Source organism: Bos indicus x Bos taurus, chromosome 29 (assembly GCF_003369695.1).
Source record: "Bos indicus x Bos taurus breed Angus x Brahman F1 hybrid chromosome 29, Bos_hybrid_MaternalHap_v2.0, whole genome shotgun sequence".
NCBI classification, from domain to species: domain Eukaryota; kingdom Metazoa; phylum Chordata; class Mammalia; order Artiodactyla; family Bovidae; genus Bos; species Bos indicus x Bos taurus.
In genome coordinates this window covers 14,876,475-14,897,661 of record NC_040104.1, presented here as the reverse complement: position 1 = coordinate 14,897,661, position 21,187 = coordinate 14,876,475, and the positions used below count along the sequence as shown (strand labels likewise).

The window sequence follows — 21,187 nt, the reverse complement described above, 5'->3', positions numbered from 1 at the left end:
TAATAATAATTATTATTATTCATGGGAATTTCTTGGCAATCTAGTGGCAAGACTCTGAACTTTCACCGCCAAGGGCAGTTGGTTCAGTCTCCCTGGTCAGGGAACTAAGATGCAGAAAGCTGTGCACTGCAGCCAAAAAGAAAGAAAAACAGACCATTAGTGCCCGAAGTCACCTTTTAAAAAGAGACATCTTTTATTAACAAACAAAAACTTAGCAAGAATCTTTATACCCTTCTTTAAAATATGCATCTTACCAGCTTCTCTAATACGTTTGTGGTATGACTGTCTTAGAATTCTGAAAAGGCTGGTGGTTACTTCAGGTGGTCTTCCTTGCCAATCAGATTACTCTCAGGCACACTTGATTTTCCAGCTTCCCTCAGCCACGTGATAACAAGCAAATCCGTTCCAGGCACTTACCAGCAATATTTGAAACAAACTTTGTATGCAAATATGGGTCTATGAGGAACATCTGAAGACGGAACGATTGATACGAATGACTCATCAGATAATATGCAGCATCCACGTTTTCCAACTGCAGATAACATAGCTCTGAGCACAATCCCTCCAGCCCCCCTTTCTCAACAGAAGCATCTGTTCTCAAGAGAACTGGCAAGAGTACAAGTCCAGTCTGTGGCCCGGGCACACCTATAGACAGAAAGCTATCTGGCCCATATATCGCAAGCTCCTCACTGAAACAACAATTGCAGTAACTAAATAGGAGACTCACAGGCGGGTCTTCTAGGGCCCTGGAAGCCGCACTTAACAGAGGGCTCCAGGTGGTAACTGACTTGATGATCACAAATCCAGGTTAGAGTAAAATACTAGGTAATGTTAACAGGCATAATCTCAAGTACTAAGCTGTTCCCTCAATAAATTCAAGTGCTTTAAAATGTTTTAACTAGAAAAAAAAAGTATTTAAATTGCATAGATGAAATCATTCTAGAGCACAGGTTTCATAATTTAACATAATGTGTATAACACAAGAGAAGACAGTGTGACTACCCATTCACTCTGCATGAAACACTCTACTCCTGAAATAAGCACAGCCTTTTGTTCCAACAGACTGGGCCATGGCCCTGTCCCAGGACTAAGAAGCCAGAGACACTGGCTCCAAATAATTCCCTTTGTATCCAGTTCAGTCCCCCTGTGAACACGTAATATGGGTCTCACCTACTGTTCGTGTTTAAATTCTCATTCCTCAGCCTTGGTCCCTTGTTCACAAAGTTAAATATGAAACGCGGAATGGTCAAAAATAAGCATCTGATTAACAAATAGTATGCCCAGACAGATGACACGATGAGGCAGTTATTGCCTTCATAAAAACTCTGTATTAATGGCATGTAATTAATATGCTGTTCTAATTTCAACCTCCTCCATCTTAATAAAACTATCATAGGAAGCCAGTGGGACTTCCCTGATTCAGCTGGTAAAGAATCCACCTGCAATACAGGAGACCCCGGTTTGATTCCTGGGGTGGGAAGATCTGATGCAGAAGGGATATGTTACCCACTCCAGTATTCTTGGGCTTCCCTGGTGGCTCAGACAGTAAAGAATCTGCCTGCAATGCGAGAGACCTGGGTTTGATCCCTGGGTTGGGAAGGTCCCCTGGAGAAGGGAAAGGCTACCCACTCCAGTATTCTGGCCTGGAGAATTCCATGGGTGTATAGTCCATGGGGTCGCAGAGTCGGACATGACTGAGCGACTTTCACTTCACTTCACTTCATAGGAAGCCAGCACTCACCACTGGCCTGGTATTCAGAGATAGCTTGTACAAATCAGGACATTTCTTAAAGTGTTTTCTCAGTACAAAGTGGTGGGAAAATACTAGATGTGAGGCAAGTTCTTTATCTTGATCTTGACAACTGGAACCCACAGACAGATTTAATTGAGCAAATTAATCAACAGCCAGGGATAAGCAACTACAAAGCTATAGTGAAGGGTATTCACTATAAAAATTCAAATAATAATTTTTAAACATAAAATATTTATTAAAGGCCTATTCTGTGCCAGCATTGTTTTAGGAAATGAAGACCAGACTGGATATTATTGCTTCCCTAGTGGCTCAGATGGTAAAGAACCTGCCTGCAATGCAAGAGACCCAGGTTCAATTCCTAGGTCCAGAAGATCTCCTGGAGAAGGGAATGGCTACCCACTCTAGTATTCTTGCCTGGAGAATTCCATGGACAGAGGAGCCTGGTGGGCTACAGTCCATGGGGTTGCAAAGAGTCAGAAAACTGTTTTAGGAAATGAAGACCAGACTGGATATTATTAAAAGATCCAGCAGAGAAGGAAAAAATATAAGTAACATTTATTTACCATTGTGCCAAAATACAGCTAACCTGTTTACAGAACACAACAGGCCTCAAATATGAATTCAATCAACTCACATCAGGAAAATTAATTACCGCAAATATTCTTCTGGGTTCTCTGACGTATATGAATTTCTCTAATAGTGGAATGGCTGGGCTTTGACATCTGCATGTCTTTGACTTTCCAGGCAATGCCAAAAGGTTTTCCTAAATGGTCATACCAGTTTCTATTTCTACCAGCCAGGTGTGACTGTTCTATTGCCCAATAGCTTCGGGACTTGGTATTGCCAACTTCGTCAGGTACGTGTTTGCCAACTTTAGGTTCACAGTGACATAGCACTCTGGCTGTAATTTGCATTTCCTTGATTATTAACAAGGTTGAGCACCTTCTCATATGTTTATTAGACACCTGGATTTCTTCTTTTCAGAAGTGCCTGCTCACGACTTTTACCCTTATTCTGTTAGTACAGGTAACATCTTAAATTTTAAAAACCCCTCTTTAGACTGAGGTCATGAATTTGGTTCTCAACCTCAACTTCTAAAAGTTGTGTGGTTTGGCCTTTTATCGACCATGCCTCCTGGGTCATAAATCAAATGTTTGACTGTGTGAGAGACTGTTTCTGGATTCCTTGGGGTGTTTAGTTGCTCTACCCTGGTGCCAGGATCACAATGTCTTAATTATTTAACTCTTCTTGATCTTTGGAACGTAAGTTTTTCCAACTTCTTTTCTTTTTCGAGAGTATCTTGCTTTATTCCAGGCCTTGGCAAATTATTAGCTTGTTTAGTTTTTGCTTTTCAGTTTGCTAGGATTACATTAAATCCATAAGTCAGTTTCCAAAAAATTGATTCTTTATAAGATTAAATCTTCCAGTCCTCAAACCAGTCTCTCCATTTATTTAGAGTTTACTTAGTGTCACTCAGTAAAGTTTTGAATTTTTTATGTAGCAGTCTTGTAAAGATTTTGTTAGAATTAAAATATACCTCCTATAGTTTATAACTGTTGAAAAACCACAAATCTGAAAAAGAGATGATTTTTTAAATGATGTATCCAGTCAGTTCAGTTGCTCAGTCGTGTCCGACTCTTTGCAACCCCATGAATCGAAGCATGCCAGGCCTCCCTGTCCATCACCAACTCCTGGAGTTCACTCAAACTCACGTCCATCGAGTCGGTGATGCCATCCAGCCATCTCATCCTCTGTCATCCCCTCTTCCTCCTGCCCCCAATCCCTCCCAGCATCAGGGTCTTTTCCAATGAGTCAACTCTCCGCATGAGGTGGCCAAAGTACTGGAGTTTCAGCTTTAGCATCATTCCTTCCAAAGAAATCCCAGGGCTGATCTCCTTCCGAATGGACTGGTTGGATCTCCTTGCAGTCCAAGGGACTCTCAAGAGTCTTCTCCAACACCACAGTTCAAAAGCATCAATTCTTCGGCACTCAGCTTTCTTCACAGTCCAACTCTCACATCTATACATGACCACTGGAAAAACCATAGCCTTGACTAGACGAACCTTTCTTGGCAAAGTAATGTCTCTGCTTTTCAATAAGCTATCTAGGTTGGTCATAACTTTCCTTCCAAGGAGTAAGCGTCTTTTAATTTCATGGCTGCAGTCACCATCTGCAGTGATTTTGGAGCCCAAAAAAATAAAGTCTGACACCGTTTCCACTGTTTCTCCATCTATTTCCCATGAAGTAATGGGACCAGATGCCATGATCTTCGTTTTCTGAATGTTGAGCTTTAAGCCAACTTTTTCACTTTCCACTTTCACTTTCATCAAGAGGCTTTTTAGTTCCTCTTCACTTTCTGCCATAAGGGTGGTGTCATCTGCATATATGAGGTTATTGATATTTCTCCCATAAAAGGATACAATTGTTCAATGAGATTTCTAAGGTTTGGGAAAACTATGTATAAATATATAAGGATCAACTTCCTTAAACTGTTTTTTCTTTTTTTTTAAATTTCCTTTTGTTTTTTATTTTTTTGTGTGTTTTTCTTCTGTTTTTTTAATTCTTTTCAACTTTCTTAAAATTTTAAATGAAACAAAGTTAATCAAAATACAATTACTGCTCCACAATTTAGTTTTCATTCTAGAACTATTGCTTTGTGGTTATTTCACACCTTACTTCAGTGGGTTAAACATACTTGAGAAAACTTATGTGTTACATAAACAAGTGTCCTAAATGGCTATTGGCCGCTGGTGCTTGTTTACAAAGCACTTGAAATACAGATAACTTTCAATTCACCAACTTCAAGAGAAAAAGGATAAAAGGGAAGATGAATAGATGATGAGTAAAAGGCTGAATCTTATACACACCACTGCCTGGGACTGAGGACCCAGACACCTTGCTCCCGCCACTCTTATATCATTCACAAAACTTTTGTCTCCTTTTTTTTCACTTGTAAACCCCCTTTTTTTCACTACCACACAGTAAGAATCAAATGTAAACAGGTGCCTCAGAAAGAACACTTGAAAAGTCAGTCAAATACAAAGCAATAATTAGTCAAAGGATTACAGCTATTCCTCTATCAGAAAAAGCATTATAACAAGTTTGCCTATAATGATGGCTTGTGGCGAGACTGAAAATAACCCCCAAGCAAAACCTTCAAGCAATGCCAACAAAATGGTGAGATGTGCATACAAAAGTAAGAATTGTGAAGGAGAGGGAAGAAAATTCCAGTTCTCACTTTAATGTCTTATGTTAATTGCATTCACTCCTTTATTCCCACATGACAGAGACTAAGCACAGCACAAGTAAAAGACACTTTTGAACTGCATTCTACATGCTGCTGCTGCTGCTGCTGCTAAGTCGCTTCAGTCGTGTCAGACTGTGTGTGATCCCAGAGACGGCAGCCCACCAGGCTCCCCAGTCCCTGGGATTCTCCAGGCAAGAACACTGGAGTGGGTCACCATTTCCTCCTCCAATTCGTCAAAGTGAAAAGTGAAAGTGAAGTCGCTCAGTCCTGTCCAACTCCTCACGACCCCATGGACTGCAGCCCACCAGGCTCCTCCGTCCATGAGATTCTCCAGGCAAGAGTACTGGAGTGGGTTGCCATTGCCTTCTCTGCATTCTATATGAGGGGACTAAAAAAATATTCAAAGCTTCTAGGTATTTACATTTAGAAAGCAAGAAATAAGCACAAATAGTTGCTTCACAATATTGTGTGTGCTCAGTCGTGTCTGACTCTCTATGACGCCATGAACTGTAGCCCACCAGGCTCCTCTGTTCATACGATTTCCTAGGCAAGAATACTGGAGCGCATTGCCATTTTTTTCTCCAGGGGATCGTCTCGACCCAGGGAATCAAACTCGAATCTCCTGCATCTCTGCATTGGCAGGCAGATTCTTTACCACTGTGCCACCTGGGAAGTCTGATACTACTACACCCCATTAATAATTAAGAAACTAGTTTAATAATATGATAAAGAAACTAAGGCTTACAGAAGTTAACTAATGGGCCAAAGATCACAGCCAGTCTAATTGAGCTGAGCTCTGAATATAGGTTCCTTTGCCCCACAAGGCCCATGCTGTTAAAATGGACACTGCATCAAACCCTCACACAGGGTAGTAAAATCAAATAAAAATAATATGATTTTTTTTTTTAAGTATAGTGTCTCATCTACCTCTTTTTTTTTTTTTGGCCAGGCCACTTGGCCTGCAGGATCCTCCTTTCCTGACCAAGGATAGAACCCATGCCCCTTGCAATGGAAGAGCAGGTTTAACCACTGGATCACCAGGGAAGTCCCAAAAGAATACCATTCTTTGTGTTAAAAGGATAGTTGTCCCACAAGCTGGTTCAAAGTGTTCCACACTTAAAAGCTAACTATTGTAGCCTTTTCTTTAATCACAGGAGAAAAAAATAAATCGTGAGCTTGATTTTCTCAATTTCAAGTTTCTCTCAGAAATATTTCTTAAATCTTTGAAAAATAGTCCATTATAAAAATCAATGAGTAAGTAGCAGACCAATGGGGAAAATTCAGCTGATTATGCTTAGCTCAACGTTTTCTTTAATGGATTATGTGCTTAACAGATGTCATTTCATTAAGTTCAATGATTAATTAATATATTAATTCAGTAACAGTTAACTCAATTACCTGGAAGTGGTTTTAAGATTAAGGTATTCTTCAGAAGAATAGTGCTTCTGTGAGAGCTATCATAAAAGCACTGAAAGAAATCAGATACATCTACCATAGGCAGTATCTTTTGGCTGAAACTATAGAAACAAAGAGATAATACATAGTATGATGATTTACTGCCACCTGGGAGCACCCCGCCCCATGGGACTAAGCCTAAGGTGGCTGTTGTTACCAGGCAAAGCCACACATGCAAGCCATAAACATAAATTTAAATCTTACAGTGGCCACATTTGTTTAAAGTACAAACAGGCTAAATTAATTGCAATAATGTATTTTATTTATTAACATGGGATTGACAACATATTATCATTTCGACATGCAATCAGTATTTGAGAAATTGAAATATTTCATTTTTTTTACACTAAATCTCAAAATCTGACCTGTAAGTCACACACACGGCACTAGCCACCGGTCCGGACAGCACAGGTCTGAAAGACTGTTAGGAAGAGACTGTGGTTGCAATCAGAGAGCAGCATGTGGGCAGAAAAGTGGGCATTTGGCTCCAGCACTCCAGTGCTGAGATAAATGAGAGGCTATTCGCAGGTTCACCTTCCAGCAATCTCTATGTTTGGAGTTATTAAAGAACTGCACATTATTGTTTTATAATGTGCAATAATGAGTGTTTTATAATTTTATAATGAGTGTTTTCACCACATTTTTAACTGGTCTTGCTATGACTGTAACCTGGGAGGATCTATATAGTCTCTCTCCTCCCTCTTCATTTCTTCAACCCCAATTCTTTCGAATATTTCAAAGTTATCCAAAAAGAACCTACTTGCAGCTGCTGTCCACAACCTGAACATTTAAAATCTACACAGGTCTGGGCAAGAGGAAGTCTGAAGCCACCAAAGGACTTTGGAAAGGGAGTGGGAAGAATGTTTCAGTACTAATAGTAATGTATCAAGTGTCACAGAAGGGCAAATAAACTGCTTTGTGCATAAAACTGGAAAGGCTACTGCTCAGAATGCCCCATGTTAAGTCCTGAACTAGGCTTACAATTTAGAGAATAAAAACGACCCAGACACACCTTAAGCAGTAATTCATGTAAACAGCATAAGGCCACAGAGGGAGAGGAAGAGTTTGAGAATGACCAACATAATAAAGTCAGAAAAGCTCCCCTCTCACCTTCCTGTCCCTACCGGATCCCCAGGAGAACTCCAGCGGGACCATTCTACAAAGCGGTGGCCTTAGCATTTCCTTAACTCACGGCTCTTTCTAGTCACCAGACCAATACTGCTAATCTACTAGAGCATCTGTGACAAATTTAAATGGTAACCAATGAATTCTGCTTGTGAAAATCATACAAATGGCTGGACAGGGTGTGTCTACACTCTCCGGGACTGAAGTCAGGGGGGAAAGACTGTATTTTGCTGGGCACAGGTCAAAGTACATCAGTATCCTATTTTAGAACAAACTTTGGCTAAACAAATACAACACTGGAATGACAGGATGTTTATCACTTGTACCAAATGAAATTATGCAGTTACCTTGTGTTCACCAGTTTAACATATAAGCTTACTATGGAAACCAAAATTACAGTGCTGCTGCTGCTGCTAAGTCACGTCAGTCGTGTCCGACTCTGTGCAACCCCATAGACAGCAGCCCACCAGGCTCCCCCCGTCCCTGGGATTCTCCAGGCAAGAACACTGGAGTGGGTTGCCATTTCCTTCTCCAATGCATGAAAGTGAAAAGTGAAAGTGAAGTCTCTCAGTTGTGTCCGACTCTTATCGACCCCGTGGACTGCAGCCTACCAGGCTCCTCCGTCCATGGGAGTTTCCAGGCAAGAGTACTGGAGTAGGTCGCGAGCGCCTTCTCCAAATTACAGTATTTCTCAACTCCTGAAACAATTCCACTTATTACTCAGAAACCTATTTCATTAGGTTACCTATGATAAATTTAAACAGCAATCAATGAATTCTACCCATGAAAAACAGAATGATCCAAATTTCCTAATTCCTTTAGTTCAGAGGATTTCATGACACCCCCTTCAAATAATGGGGAAAAACTACTGAAAATGGCAAATCATCAGTGAAGTCATTAGGTAACTATCTACATTTTTAAAAGAGAAAAATAATAAGTAAACAATCCCCAAAAAAACTAGATATGAAAACCACGTATCATGATGACGTTTGTAAAAACATTTTCTATGCACACACAAAAGATCTGAAGTAACCAAAATACTAGTATAAACTATCTCCAGTAATTGAACTTCAGGTTAATTTTTACTTTTTATATACTATTTCTCTATTTTCTACAATGATCATGTCTTACTGTTAAAACTAGAAAAAAAAATTCAGACACGTGGAGGTTGAGGCAGTGCCAACCAATTTAGGTTTACACTGGATTGCTACACTATCCCTTATACCACCGGTATCTTAAAAAGTACTGAGGGCCCTTGAAGACCTGAGCTTCGCCGTATCTACAGCCTTATCTACAATACATACTCTATGGAAACATTATCGCGAGGTGGAGCATACTGCAAAACATTAGGAAAAAAATGCCTTATTCAGAAAAGCAGACAGCAGTTTAGCGCCCTTACAAAACAAAGAACAGAGCCAAGAATGGGTGCTCAAGGAATAAATATGAGTTACAAAGTGAAAATAAAAGTCTTGGTTCAAATTTTTTAAATGTGCATCTACTACGAAAGTGTTCACTTTATGTCAATTTCACTCATTTAAAAACACAGAAGTTACTTTGTCAACATATTAGATTGAATCAAAGCTGCTTTAAGGATGGCTTTGCCCCAGCCCAGTTTTTTTCTTAATTTTGCTTTTTCAATTCTACAGCATCATGTAAGCACGGCTCCTCAACGTGGAAGCTGCTGCAGTGCCGTGGGAGGAGTGTGTGGGAGGGTATTCGGGGCACGCAGCGTTATCTTCCTGCCCTCAAAGAGCTTCCAGCAAGAGGTGGAAAAAGAAACAAAGGAGCGGGTCTGACCCAGAGGCCGCAAACCGTCTCGAGCAAATTCTGTTTTTAACGAAGATTACTTTTGAGTTTCAAGACCATTTGGGGACGATGAGCCAGGCCAGATTTGAACAGGCGCAGACGGCACAGGACCAGGGTGGGTGGGATGGCTCAGGCGCCGAACCCTCGGGTTCAGACCCAGAACCGGCTCATGCTTAGACGTAGACACTGACTGAAAATGGACCGAAACCCACCAATCCGCCAGAAAAGGCTAGGCAGGCACGCACGCCCGCGATTCCAGAGCGCTGCGTTCGCTCTATTTGGTGGAGGGCCTGATAGGGGCCGCAGGTTCAAGTGCTTAAAGAAAGCAGACTGTCGGCTGGAATCACCAACCGGCTCCCCAGAGGCCTCGAGCTCTACCCCGAGCGCACGTGGACCTTTGCCCGCGCCCTGCCCACCGCGGACATCGTCCACCACGACCGACCCACGCCGGCCACCCCCACGCCGTCCGAGCGGGGCCTCGCCGGGTCCCGGGGACACCAGCGATCCACGGCAGGACGGCGGCGCGGCCTCCCGAGACAAAGCAGGGTGCCCGATCCACGGAGCCCGCCGCCCCCGCGCCCGCCGACCGAGACGGCCCGCCGCACCCCGAGCGCCCGGCCAACCGCCGCCGCAGGAGCGCGCAGGGCGCCCAACTGCCGTCCCGGCCCAACCAACGCGGGCAGGGGAGGAGAGGTGCGCGCGGCCGGCGGAGCGTGCGAGCCGCTCGGGGGTCGCAGGGGGGAGGACGCGCGCGGGGAAGGCAGGGCGAAGAGGCGCCGGAGCCATGGCCGATCGCAGCGCCAGGAGGGCTCCGAGAGCAGATCTCGGCCCTTTCCCCTTGGAAGGTGCAGATGGTTTGACCCCCCACCCCGAGTGAGGTGCCTCGTCCCAGCCCCGGCTGGACTGTACCATCGGGCGGTGCCGCCGGGATTTCTCCCCCCCACCACCACCATCAAGTCCCCCCCCACCCGGGTCCGCGGTCGGTTGGCCCCGACCGGGCTCTGAGACGCGGAAAGAGCTTGGCGCCATTTTGGGTGGGACTAAGCAAAGACGAAACACCCTCCCAGTCGATGGGGTACTCTGGACGCTGGCTTATCCGGTTCCCCTAATCCTTTAGGTACTTACACGACGTTGGGTGAGGGGAGCTGGGAGATCAGCGGGTCCCCGATCCTCTCTCCCTAGGGGTGATGGAAATCAAACCCCCCCCGCCACCTCCAGGTGGTTCTTCCCGCCGCAGAGTGGGAGCAGCATAAAAGGCGGGGCCTCATTAGCATAACCTGCCTGGCAACCTGATCTCGGCCTTATGTGATTGGTTGAACTCTGTAAACTCCGTGCCTCGTCTAGAGACGAGTAACGCCGGGGTGAATTGACAGGCCCAGATTTAAGACTCATGACCGAGCTCCTGAGACGCTAATTCAGTCGGCGGAGAAGCCAAAAGGAGATTCACACGATGGCCCAATGACGGAAGGCCTCTTTATTTCGTGTTCTGCTGTTCGTTTCAAATCCAATCAAAGAGCGCGTCTCAGGCAGCGCTCTCCTGCGTTTGTGCTCTAAGCCAATCAGAGAAGCCGACTCTCCGGATTCAGGGCCGGGACAGCTTGCAGGGACCCCCGGCTGCCAGGTGGGGAGGCTTGTACCCCAGGTCGGGAGGAGGGGCCGCTTGTCGGGTGCCCAGCCTTCCCTGCAAGCCCCCGAGGACCCGCGTCCCGGGAGCCGCGCCTGGGCACCCGACGGGCCGATTTGCGGAGGCCCAGCCGAGCCCACGCCTCTCGCGCAGCAGAGCGCAGCGCGGCCGGGACTTGCGCCCCTGCGCCTTGGAGCCGGGCCACGAAGTCTGGGTTCTGACGGGCAGAACCCTAGAGCGCCACGCCGACTCTCTCCTCTCACCTTTACTGTGCTCAGAGGAAGTGATTTTCACAAACATGGTCTTATCAACCCTGGTTAACCCAGGGCTTCACTCACTCTTCTTTTAACCTCAGGTTTCCGCGTCGTACCATCCCATAAAATTGCTTTCGCGTAACAGCCCAGGGCAGAGAAATGAGCTCAGGCTTAGCAGCAAGACATCAGCCCTAATCCCCCCGCCCCTAATATGAATGACAACTAGCTCTTGAACAGATCTTGAACCTTTGTATCTTCAGGGGGCAGTTACCCTGTCCGTGACATCTACCTTGCTACGTGTTGAAGAATAAGGGGGAATTTACATGTAAAATAGCACACTAGAATTTAAACGGATGAAAGTATTAACGACGATAAAACAGGCAAAACTGCTAAACTGTGGGACTTCTCTGGTGGCTCAGACAGTAAAAGCATCTGCCTACAATGTGGGAGACCCCGGTTCGATCCCTGGGTTGGGAAGATCCCCTGGAGAAGGAAATGGCAACCCACTCCAGGGTTCTTGCCTGAAAAATCCCATAGACGGAGGAGCCTGGCGGGCTACTAGTCCATGGGGTCGCAAAGAGTCAGACACGACTGAGCAACGTCACTTCACTAGCTAACCAAGAAAAAAGTACAACCAAGTAAAAGACCCGAGAATAGAAAACACTGACGGGAGAAGGTGAGAAGGAGGTAAAATTCATTCAACAATATCCTCTTTACTGTTCTATGTATTTTAAAAACTGGAAACAAAGTTTGGGAAATCTTGGGAAAACATTATGTTTTTAGAATTTCAAGACAGTTGACTACCCTGTAAGCAACTTGATGACTAGCCAATGGCTTGTTCCTCCATAGACTCCTGTGCAAGCTGTAGTTAAACATTTGTTGAATTTAACTGAAAAGAAAGCATATTTTGGGCTGGATGAGGCAGACCTTAACATTTATGGTGAGAGGTGCTGTTGACTCATCACTGGGTATAGACGGGCGTAAGTCAGTGGCCTTAGGAAATTTTTTTTTTAACTTTTTATTGACTTTTTAAAAATTTTATTTTATTTTTGACTGTGCGGGGTCTTCGCTGCTGTGCACAAATTTTCTCTAGCTGCAGAGAGCGGGGGCTACTCTCTCGTTGCAGTGTAGGGGCTTCTCACTGTGGTGGTTTCTCTTGCTGCCTCGAGGCATGTGAGTATCTTCCTGGACCAGGGATTGAACCCGTGTCCACTTCATTGGCAGGCAGATTCTTAACCTCTGGACCACCAGGGAAAGTCCCACAGCTTTTTATTTTACACTGGGATAGAGCCGATTAACAATGTTGTGATACTTTCAGCGAAGGGACTCAATCATACATATGCCATGAATCCATTCTTCCCCAAACTCCCCTCCCATCTAGGCTACCACACAACATTGAGCAGAGTTTCCTGTGCTATATAGTAGGTGCCTTAGGAAAGATTCTGTTGGGTAAGAGACCCACTTGAATGTTCTCTTTAGGTGCGGTGAGTAGACGATGGCAGAAGCGGACAGATCCACTGCCCCTGGAGAGAACTTACCTGCTCTCAGATATAATGTGATTGCATCCTCTCTGATGGGTTGGGATCATCACAGCTGAGGCCTGGTCACCCTAAATGTTGCCAAGGAACCCAAATAGGGAGATTGCCATGAGAAATGGGGCTATCTGGACTAGAGAGCCCAACTTAACCTCATGGACTTGGAGAAATTGTCTAAAACTTAGATTGCACAAAAAATCGCTGAGTAGACACAGTCCCAGCGATTTTTTATTCAGAAGGTTTGGAACAAGCCTCAGGAATCTGCCTTTTATATAAAGGTTTAAATTAAATTTGCATACAGTAGAGTTCTCTCCTTTCGGTATTGCATATGTTGTTGTTCAGTCAGTAAGTCACGTTCATATGCACTGTGTACCAATCACCATTGTAAAAAATGAAGATGGAATGGGGAACCAAAAACGAGATGAAGCCCCTGCTCTCATGGAGCTTACATTCTGGTGGAGGCAACAGAAGAAAATTGATAAATGAGATAATTTCAGGTAACGATAAGTGCTTTGAAGAAAATAAAAGCAGGAAAATGCAAAGGGGAGGAAAACACTGGCAATTTAAATAGAGGTGTCAAAGATATCCTTTCGAACATCTTAACATTTGAGCTGAGACTTGATTGATGAAAAACAAAAAAAGCCTGCCACGCTAAGATCCTGGAGAACATTCCAGTCTGAGAGCAGCAAATTTAAGGGCATGATAGGGAAAGAAAAGTTTGCACATACTCATTCTTCCACTGAGTGAATATTCACCAGATGCTTCTGATATGTCAGGCACTGTCCTAGGTGCTTTCAGATTTGTCAACATTATGAACAAAAGGAAAAACAACCCATAAAAATCCCTGCCTTTATGGAGCTTTTATCCTAACACACTGAAAAATACAATAAGGCCTGAGTTGCTGGAACACAGGGCAAGGAATATAGTGATTCAAAAACCTTGGGGGCCGGGGGTCCTTCCCTGGTGGCTCAGTGGTAAAGAATGCCTGACTATGCAGGGAACAAGGATGCAATCCCCGGGTCAGGAAGATCCCACATGCCAAGGAACAGCTGAGCCCATGGGCCTAGAGCCCATGCTCTGCACCAAGGGAAACCACAGCAGTGAGAAGCCTGCACACCACAGCTAGAGGGTAGCCCCTGCTCTCTGGAACTAGAGAAAGCCCACAATCAGCAGCAAACATCCAGCACAGCAAAAATAAACAAATATATCTTAAAAAAAAAAAAAAACTGGGGAAACAGGCAAAGGCCATATGTGGTTTTGAAGGCTATGATATGGAAGATTGTATTTGAAGCACAATTTAAAGTAGTTAGGGATTCTGAGCAAAGATGTGATACATTATTTCGTTTTGTTTTAATGATAACTCAGACTGCTCAAGGAAGCTTATCATGGTGGGGAAGGGAACAAATCAGGAGAAAAGGATAGTAAGTGTTGCAATATGAACTAAACAGGAACTGATGGTGATCTGGACTAAAATAGTAGTGTAAGTGAGAAGGAAAGTACCAGTCAGTTTAGTTCAGTCGCTCAGTCCTGTCTAACTCTTTCTGACCCCATGGACTGCAGTACACCAGGCTTCTCTGTCCATCACCAACTCCCAGAGCCTACTCAAACTCTTGTTCATTGAGTCAGTGATGCCATTCAACCATCTCATCCTCTGTCGTCCCCTTCTCCTCCCACCTTCAATCTTTCCCAGGATCGAGGTCTTTTCAAATGAGTCAGTTCTTTGCTTCAGGTGGCCAAAGTATTGGAGTTTCAGCTTCAGCATCAGTCCTCCCAATGAAGTCATCTGTGTATCTGAGGTTATCAGTATTTTTCCCGGCAATCTTGATTCTAGCTTGTGCTTCATCCACCCCAGCATTTCACATGATGTACTCTGCATGTAAGTTAAATAAGCATGGTGACAATATACAGCCTCGATGTACTCCTTTCCCAATTTGGAACCAGTCCATTGTTCCATGTCTGGTTCTAACTGTTGCTTCTTGACCTGCATACAGGTTTCTCACGAGGCAGGTCAGGTGGTCTGGTATTCCCATCTCTTGAACAATTTTCCACAGCTTGTGGTGATCCACACAGTCAAAGGGTTTGGCATAGTGAATCTTTTTCTGGAACTCTCTTGTTTTTTCAGTGATCCAATGGATGTTTGCAATTATATCTCTGGTGTATTTGCCTTTTCTAAATCCATCTTGAACATCTGAAAGTTCATGGTTCACATACTGTTGAAGCCTGGCTTGAAGAATTTTGAACATTATTTAGCTAGCATGTGAGATGAGTTCAGTTGTGCAGTAGTTTGAGCATTGTTTGGCATTGCCTTTCTTTGGGATTATAATGAAAACTGATCTTTTCCAGTCCTGTGGCCACTGCTGAGTTTTCCAAGTTTGCTGGCATATTGAGGGCATTGTTTTCACAGCATCATTTAGGATTTGAAATAGCTCAACTGGAATTCCATCACCTCCACTAGCTTTGTTCATGGTGATGCTTCCTAAGGCCCACTTTACTTCACATTCCAGGATGTCTGGCTCTGGGTCAGTGATCATACCATCATGATTATCTGGGTCATGAAGATCTTTTTTGTAGTTCTTCTGTGTATTCTTGCCACCTCTTCTTAATGTCTTCTGCTTCTGTTAGGTCCATACCATTTCTGTCCTTTAGTGTGCCCATATTTGCATGAAATATTCCCTTGGTATCTCTAATTTTTTTTAAAGAGATCTCTAGTCTTTCCCATTCTATTATTTTCCTCTAGTTCTTTGCACTGATCACTGAGGAAGGCTTTCTTATCTCTCCTTGCTATTCTTTAGAATTCTGCATTCAAATGGGCATCTTTCCTTTTCTCCTTTTCTTTTCAATTTTCTTCTTTTCACAGCTATTTGTAAGTCTTCCTCAGACAGCCATTTTGCTTTTTTGCATTTTTTTTCTTAGGGATGGTCTTGATCCCTGTCTCCTGTACAATGTCACGAACTTCCGTCCATAATTCATCAGGCACTCTATCAGATCTAATCCCTTGAATCTATTTGTCACTTCCACTGTATAATCATAAGGGATTTGATTTAGGTCATACCTTAATGGTCTAGTGGTTTTCCCTACTTTCTTCAATTTAATTCTGAATTTTGCAATAAGAAGTTCATGAACTGAACCACAGTTAGCTCCTGGTCTTATTTTTGCTGACTGTATAAAGCTTCTCCATCTTTGGTTGCAAAGAATATAATCAATCTGATTTCGGTATTGACCATCTGGTGATGTCCATGTGTAGAGTCTTCTCTTGTGTTGTTGGAAGAGGGTGTTTGCTGTGACCAGTGTGTTTTCTTGGCAAAACTCTATTAGCCTTTGCCCTGGTTCATTCTGTACTCCAAGGCCAAATTTGCCTGTTATTCCAGGTGTTTCTTGACTTCCTACTTTTGCATTCCAGTCCCCTATAATGAAAAGGATATCTTTTTTTCCCATATAGGCCATTAATTACAGAGTATTGAGTAGAAGTCCCTGTGCTATACAGTAGGTCCTTATTAGTCATCTATTTTATATATAGTAGTTTGTATCGCTAATCCCAGTTTCTAATTTATCCTTCCTCCCGCCATAAATCATTGTTCAATACACTGGATTCCATAAAGTCTAATAAGATGAGGTCATCTAATGAGGATTAGACAAGGGAGAGGGTGTTTACAGAGGAAACAAAAGGGTCCAGGATTAAACTCTGGGGAGCTGCTGAATTCAGAGGTGAAAGGAACCAACCAAAGAGGTGAGAGGGGAACCAACCAAAAGATCATGAAGGCCAGTAAGACAGGAGAACAGGGGAGGGTGGAGTCCGAGAAGCCAAGGGAAGAGAGTACTTGAAAAAGAGTATAGTCGTCAGATGCAGTTCATGATGCTGAGAGGTAAAGAAAGATGCAGATAACCAGAAAGATGGAGAGGAAGCAGCTGGTCATTTGTCGATAGCAGCTTCAGGGAAGGGTTAGGAACTGTAGTAGGAATCTTCTGAAGGAAGAGTGGGAGGTGAAGAGTGATATCTGCTGCCAATAGTATAGCATATACGATAGGCCAGTATAAACAACTGTTAATCAAAGGGTTTCCCTGGTGGCTCAGTGGTAAAGAATCTGCCTGCCAATGCAGGAGACAAGGGTTTGATCCCTGATCCAGGATGATCCCACCTGACCCTGTGGCACAACTACTGAGTCAGTGTTCTAGAGCCTAGGAGCTGAAACTACTAAGCGCAGATGCCTCAACTTCCTAATCCTGAGTGCCCTAGAGCCCGCGATCTGAAACAAGAGAAGCCACCGCGATGCCTGGGCATCGCGACTAGGCAGCAGCCCCCGCTTCCACAACTAGAGAAGCCCTCACAGCAACGAAGACCCAGTATGCCAAAAATAAAATTCAGTAAATAAAGTTAAAAAAAGGAAAACAACTAAAATGCTGTATATGCTGTTTGTAAAAGACTTTTTTTTTTTTAATGCATCACAGAGCTGCATTAAAAAAAAACAGAGTGAGGACTCTACAAAGGTTAAAAACAAAGTCCATGAGTGAAAAAGGGAAAGCTCATCATTTCAGAAGAAAGCAAACTGATCAGAGGGAAAGGAATGCTAGAAGAAGAAGAGCGATCATTTGGCAGCAAGCATAACAATTATTTAATTTTTTAAAGCAAAAATGACAAATGGAAAAGTACTTCCCATCCAACACTGTTCCTTCAAGAAAACATTTTATGAATGTAGCTCAGTTTGAAGACTTTGGACCATAACTTAGATTTCAGGATGAGGGAGCCAATGTGAGCAAGAATGACTATGAATATAATGATCTTGATATGGTTCCTCCTACATGCAGTGATCTCATTGAGGGTTTCAGGCCCTGATCCAGGAAGAGCCCGCATGCCCATGTGCCACAACTATTGAGCCTGTGCTCTAGAACCCTGGAGTCACAGCTACTGAGTCCACGTGTAGAAACTGCATTGTGGGAGGACTCTTCTCAGAAATACAATGTCAATAGATGCCTGAGAATGAATACCAAAGAGAAACATTCCAATGTAAGGAATGTTGGAAATTTATACTGGAGGAACATGCACGAATATAATGAGCCAGAAGAAGTACCTCAGAGACCAGGAGGAAATGCATACTGGAGACTGTGCATTCAGGCATGCACTGAGTGGAGTCAAGTGTCTCTCTCTCTCTCTCTTTCAAGTGTTCTGTTGAATCTCATTCCTCATTTTACATTTCAGAATCCACATAAGGAGGAAATCATATAAAAGTGATGAAGGTGGAAAAGCCTTCAGCTGTTGTAGAAAAAGCTCACGCTCATCTTTCTAAGGAGAAACCTTGTAAATGTGTGGGAAAACTTGTATTCGAATGTCATTTCTCCTTCGAAATCAAAGAGGGCATGTGGAGAGATCCCGTGAGTATAAAGAGAGTGGGCGATCTCCACATCCGTAGCAAATCTCATTTCACAGAGTGTGAGACAGTCCACGCTGGAAAGACTGCCCTGAGTGTAAATCAATGTGGAAGTGTCTTCACCCAGAAGCAGTGCCTCATTACAGATCAAAACATTCAGGCTGGAAAGGAACTCGGTGAATGTAATGAATGTGAAAAATCTGCAGACAAAAGGGAAAACCTCATTATTCATCAAATGCATGCAAGAGAGAAATTTTATGAATGTGGTAGCTATGAGAAAGCTTTTATTCCAAAGTCAAGCCTTAGTAGGTGCTTGACAGGTCTTCCTGGAAATAAACCCTATGCATGTAAGGAAGATGAGAATGTATTCAAAGGCAAGTGAAAAATCTCATTTGAGAGATACCCTGTAAATACAGTGAATGTGCAAAAACTTTCAGGCAGAAACTGTGCCACATTAAATATTACAGCATCACATAGGCGATGTACCCTGTAAGTGTACTAATGGTGGAAAGCCTGTGGAATCGCACTGCTTACTGTATGTGAAGAACTCACACAGGTAATAAACACAAATGTAAAGTGTGTGGAGAAGCCTACTCTCCACACATGAGAACCGATGCTGAAGGCGATGTCCAAAAACATGTGAATGGTAAATATACTGTGGTATAGCTGCATGATGGAGTCCTATCCAGCAATAAAAAGAGATAAACTTGGGAATTCCCTGGTGGTCCAATGGCGAAGACTCTGCCTTCCAACACAGCTGGGTGGGAGTTCAATCCCTGGTTGGGGAGCTACTGCTACTGCTAAGTCACTTCAGTCGTGTCCGACTCTGTGCGACCCCATAGACGGCAGCCCACCAGGCTCCCCCATCCCTGGGATTCTCCAGGCAAGAACACTGGAGTGGGTTGCCATTTCCTTTTCCAATGCAGGAAAGTGAAAAGTGAAAGTGAAGTTGCTCAGTCGTGTCTGACTCTTAGCGACCCCATGAACTACAGCCTACCAGGCTCTTCCGTCCATGGGATTTTCCAGGCAAGAGTACTGGAGTGGGGTGCCATTGCCTTCTCTGAAGGTCCCACATATCTCCTGGCCAAAAATCAAAACATTAAAAAAAAAAGAAGAAGCAATATTGTAACAAATTCAATAAAGACTTTAAAAAGACTCCACATCAATAAATAAATAAATTTGAAAAAGAAATTAACTAAGAAAAACTATTGATACATGAAAGTGTGAAAGTGAAGTCGCTCAGTCGTGTCCAACTCTTTGAGACCCCATGACTGTAGCCCACCAGGCTTCTCTGTCCATGGGATCCTCCAGGCAAGAATACTGGAGTGGGTAGCCATTCCTTTCTCCAGGGGATCTTCCTGACCCAGGAATTGAACTCAATTCTCCCCTTTGCAAGTGGGTTCTTTATCATCTGAGCCACCACGGAAGCCCGTTGATATATTCCATCATGTAAATTAATCTTAAAATGCTAAGTGAAGGGCAGACCAAGAAAAAAAAAAGTACGCACTTCATGATTCCGTTTATATAAAATTCTAGACAAGTCAAGCTCACTGTAGCGATAGGAAGCAGATCTGACTGCCTGCGTGTAGGCAGGAGGGGGAGGGGTTACGAAGGAAGCTTCTGAGATGGATATGTTCACTTTCCCAATGGTGGTGATGGAGTCATGGATGTGTACATCTTTCAAAGCTGATTAAGGCGCCCACTTTAAACATGTGCAGTTTAATGGATGTCAATTATACTTCAGTAAAGCTGTTCAGCTTGTGGGGGATTTCTGACTATTATAGTAAGTCAAGAAATGTTTAAATGCGTTATGAATTTGAAAAGGAGAATTCAGTCTCCATTTGATTAAGATTTACCAAAGCTGCTTAGGTTTTTCAGGTAAACATAATATACACAAAAATACTAAAAGGCTTAAATATAACAATAAAGCAATACAAATCTTCTAAGACAGCCTACAAATGTCATCTCTTCTAGGCACATCGGCAACCTTCTTCACCAAGATTTGAAACAGCTGCTCAGTCGTGTCTGACTCTTTGCGACCCCATGGACTGCAGCCTACCAGGCTCCTCCGCCCATGGGGTTTTCCAGGCAAGAGTACTGGAGTGGGGTGCCACTGCCTTCTCTGAGATTTGAAAACAGGGAGCTGTAATGGGGGGATAAAATCTGTAATGGAGGGACTTCCCTGGTGGCCCAGTGGCTGAGACTCCACGCTCCCAATGCAGGGGGCCGGAGTTCAGCCCCTGGTCAGCAACCTAGATCCCACATCCCAACTGAGAGTTCACATGCCACAGCTAAAGATCCCACATGCTGCAAGGAAGGTTGAAGTTCTTGTGTGCCAAAGCTAAGACTCAGTACAGCCAAATATGTATGTAGGTATGTATGTATGTACGTATGTATATATAAAGGAGACAATAGGCATATTTTAATTGCATGTAAATAAAAATGTTGGCTAACATACCATAAACAAAGTCAATAAACAATATGTTAAGATTTTTGCTATACAGAGAACAGAGTAATATCTTACAAATTTGTAAGAAAGGGCAAACAGCCCAAAAGTAAAATAGACAAGGTACATTAAGAAAATTTCAAGGAAGGTGGGCAAATCCAAATGCTCAAAACTACACAAAACATACTCAATTTACACATCAGGAAATGAAAATTAAAATGATTATTCTATATCACTTTATAGTCATCAGAAAAAATAGAACAGTAGCACCTATAGTTAGAATGTTTTCACATAAGGAAGAGCACTGGAGTTGTTCCACTCGTTTTGGAAAGTAAGGTATTAACATCAATTAATATTATGTATATATGTGTATACATGTTACAGAAGATACCTACGTAATGATTTAACTCAGCACTCCCCTTTCTGGGATTCCATCTAGAAGGAAAAAAGTCACCAGTATAAGGCGTTTAATGTAGCATTTTCTATAATGGCAAAAAAGCTGGAAATAGTCAAACCTTAATGGTACATTCATGCCATAGTACAGCATGCAGGCATTAAATAGAATGAACTATAGCTCTG

General features: G+C 43.3%; 1 protein-coding gene across 2 annotated transcripts in view; it reads right to left on the bottom strand.

The window, feature by feature from the left end:
* PRDM10 (PR/SET domain 10) overlaps positions 1–11,670 on the bottom strand; it is a 99,803-nt gene extending 88,133 nt beyond the window's left edge. For both annotated transcript variants that reach the window (XM_027531559.1, XM_027531560.1), the window contains exon 1: positions 10,512–11,670. The gene's annotated coding sequence lies outside the window, so the exon portion shown is untranslated. The remainder of the gene's footprint in view (positions 1–10,511) is intronic.
* Positions 11,671–21,187: the final 9,517 nt, after the last annotated feature.